At 32.9% G+C, this 3,823-nt stretch overlaps 1 pseudogene; it reads left to right on the top strand.

The window, feature by feature from the left end:
* Positions 1-836: 836 nt before the first annotated feature.
* Positions 837-1,378, top strand: LOC102484924 (activated RNA polymerase II transcriptional coactivator p15 pseudogene; annotated as a pseudogene).
* Positions 1,379-3,823: the final 2,445 nt, after the last annotated feature.

The following is a 3,823-nucleotide window of genomic DNA, read 5'->3' as shown; positions in this document are numbered from 1 at the left end:
TAGGAGGTTTCTCTTTCAGCACAGTCTCACAAGCACTTATTATTCTTTATATTTTTAATCTTAACCATTCTGACTGGGGCTAGGTGGTATCTCAACTTCAGATGGCTTCCCTGCTGAATGCTAAAACCTTTGGGGAAGAATTAACTCTAATTCTCTTCCAAATGGAAGAAAAATTTTCAAACTCATCTTACTAAGCCACCATGACCTTGATATCCATATAAAATAAGGGTAAAACAACAAAGACTATAATCCAATATTCTTCATGAATATATATGCAAATATTTCTTAACAAAATACTAGCAAATTGAAGCCAATGACACACTATAAAAATTAATCATGACCAAGTAAGATTTATCCTAGAGATGCAAGAATGATTCAACATTCACATAAAAAAAACATGTAAATCATCATAATAACAGAAGGAAAAGCAAAATTCAGATAATCACATTAACTGTTGCAGAAAAAAAATTGATAAAATATAACACCCCTTCATGATTAAGACTACAATATAGACTGGCGTGAAGTGTATTCATGTTGGGTAAATTCACTTTACAAGCTAAGTGATGTATACTGATTAAATGAATAAAATATTTTTTAAAAAGACTTGACAAAATTGGCATATAAGGTACATTTCTTAGCATAAGAGAGACCACATATTACAAAACTACAATTAACAATACCAAATTGAAAATTTATCTGCTTGAAAGTGGAGCAAGATAAGGATTCCCTTTTCTCCTTCCTATTCAACATAGTACTGGGAATCTTAGCCAATGCAGTAGGTCTAGAGAATAAGATAAAAATTATCCAACTTAGAAATTAAGAATTTAAGTCAGGAGCAAACGAGCAGGAGGTTGTTCAATAGCAGGAGCGGAGCAATGCCTAAATCAAAGGAACTTGTTTCATCAAGCTCTTCTGGCAGTGATTCTGACAGTGAAGTTGACAAGAAGTTAAAGAGGAAAAAGTAAGTTGCCCCAGAAAAACCTGTAAAGAAGCAAAAGACTGGTGACACTTCTAGAGCTCTGTCACCTTCCAAACAGAGCAGTATCAGCAGAGTTGATAACATGTTTCAAATTGGGAAAATGAGATATGTCAGTGTTTGGGATTTTAAAGGGGAAATTCTAATTGATATCAGCGAATATTGGATGGATACAGAAGGTGAAATGAAACAAGGAAGAAAAAGTATTTCTTTAAATCCTGAGCAATGGAGCCAGCTGAAGGAACAGATTTCTGACATTGATGATGCAGTAAGAAAACTGTAACATCTGAGCCATATAAAAACCTGTACTGTTCTAGTTGTTTTCATCTGTCTTTTTACATTGGCTTTTATTTTCTAAACGTTGTTTTCCAAGCTATTGTATATTTGGAGTGCAGAACAATTTGTAAGATAAATACTTTTTTTAATGTGCATTATTAAAAATGTTCTGAGCAAAGCTAACTGTCAACTTTATTAAGGAGGATTTCTCTGTGCCCAGTACCTAGTGTAAAATAAAATCAAGTAATTCAATCTTAACTGTTGTGGCCTTTTTTGATTCAGAAGAGTTGGTATTGTGTAAGGCCAAAAGTAACAGTTTAATAGAACTTTTAGTTTGAGCTCAGCCTTTACATTAAAAAAAAAATTTGTGTTGCACTGAGTTTATAAACTAAATTTGTGAAATCCATCCTTGATCTGTTTCTTCCAAATGTTTAGACTTGTTCAACTTTACCACCCCAGTGATATTTCACTTTCCTTTCTTTTCTTCATTTTCCTTTAATAACTTAACTTTTTCTGTGTTCAGTTTTCATTTTATTTTTAGTTTGTTCCTTGAACATAATTATGCTAATTTGGAAAGTTAGTGAAACTGTCAATGTTAACTCAGTAAGGTATTCTATAAGTAAAGTATTATGTGAGAACTACAGTCATTTAATCTACTGTATTTAAACATTAGCAGATATAGTTTGATAAATAACATGGATTATAAGAAAACTGAGAAAGTGTATGTTATTACCCATAATGTTCTGTGTGGTCATTATTGCTTAGTTTGCAGAAAACATTGACTAAGATAACTGGTTTGCTTTCACTTATTTAAACATGTTCACCATGGAATGATGTCTATAAAATCAGATAGTGTTACTAGGATTTAATAAAAACTGAAAGCAAAAAAAAAAAAAAAAGAAAAAAAGAAATTAAGAATTTAAATTGTCCCTATATGTGGATGATATGAGTATATAAATAGAAAATTTAGAAAATATATTTAAAAATACATATTTAATGACCACAGTAAGCTAGATAGCCTCAGCTAGCTGATACTTTATATTATATTCATTCTACTCACAGTTTCTTGCCTAAAGTCAAACACGTGTTCACAGATATGTATGCTTCAGCTGAACTTGCTCTTGAGAGTAGTTATATTGATAAGATATTTTATGAATCAATAAAATGTGGGAAAAAATAAAAAGGAATGGAAACAACTGCAGATACCAGAGATAGTGTGGAAGGGGGGTGGGAAATGGCAGAGAGTGAGAAATAGGGGAAAATACATAAACACACACACATGCACACATATATATGAAACAGGAAATAAAAAATTATTTGTTGATAATGTGTATGATTAAGCCACTATACAGTGTATTTGGATGAGAAATTGCATCTTGTATACTGTGATGATGTTAAGTGAATGAAAAGAAAAGGGCTCACCGAAAAAAACTGCAGAAACTCTTCAATCTGATAAATTCAGTAGTCACAGGATATGAAGACAACATATAAAAATAGTAGCCTTTTGGATACTAATAATGAATTGACTGAGACAGAAATGAAGAAATCAATCCCATTTACAATAGCCACAAAAATATAAAATAAAAATGCAATTTCATTTTTGTTCAAAATGTCACTTCCTCAGGACTAGCAGATGGTATAATGGTTACATTGCTGGACTCCCACATAGTCAACCATGGTTTGAGTCCTGAACCAGAGGCTTAAAGCTCACGCCAGGTGCATGTGCATGTATGCCCAAAATCCCATGAGAAAAATGAAGAAGGGGTTGTGGTGTGGCCATTCCCCCAAGGGGTGATTTCTCAGTTTCTATCTGTCTCTCTGGTGAGCGCATGCGCCCTATAGCGAAAACCTCTCAAAAAAAAAAAAAGTTGAAAAAACACTCCTTGTTCTTTAATTGGAAAAATAAATGCACTTAAAATGTCAATATTACTTGGGAACAACAGATGGCATAATGTTTTCATCTAGAACTCCCACGTAGTTGACCATGGTTCCTGGACCCATGGCTTAAAACTCATGCCAGGTTCCTCTGCATGCATGCCCAAAATCCCAAAAAGAGAATGGAGAAGCAATAGATGCATGGCATGCCCCCAGGGGGGGTAATTTCTCACTTTCTGTCTCTCTGTCTCTCTGGAAAACACATATCACATGCCTTATAACAAAAATTTCTCAAAAAATGTCAATATTACTGAAAGTGATCTTCAAATTCAGAACAATTCCTTAAAAAATCAATGACATTAATCACAGAAATAGAAAAACAATCATAAAATGTGTCTGGAGTCAGAAAAGACCTCTCACTAAAGGAATATTGTACAAAAAGAATAAAGTTTGAGGGATCACATTACCTGACCTTAAAATATAGTATGAAACCCTAATAATCAAAACAGCATGAGACTGGTAGAAAAACTAGACATACAGACCAATAGAACAGAATAGAGAATTCAGAAATAAACCCAACAAAATACAGTCAACTGAGTTTTGACTATAATCACAAGACAATCAATTCAGTGAAGAAAAGGTAGTTTTTTTTTTTTTTTTGAGAAAATTTTGCTATAGGGTGCGTGTGCTAAATAG

This window comes from Tupaia chinensis, unplaced genomic scaffold, assembly GCF_000334495.1.
Source record: "Tupaia chinensis unplaced genomic scaffold, TupChi_1.0 Scaffold147350_1, whole genome shotgun sequence".
NCBI classification, from domain to species: Eukaryota; Metazoa; Chordata; class Mammalia; order Scandentia; family Tupaiidae; genus Tupaia; species Tupaia belangeri.
The sequence above is the reverse complement of the archived record's forward strand: the minus strand, read 5'-3'. Positions and strand labels throughout refer to the sequence as shown.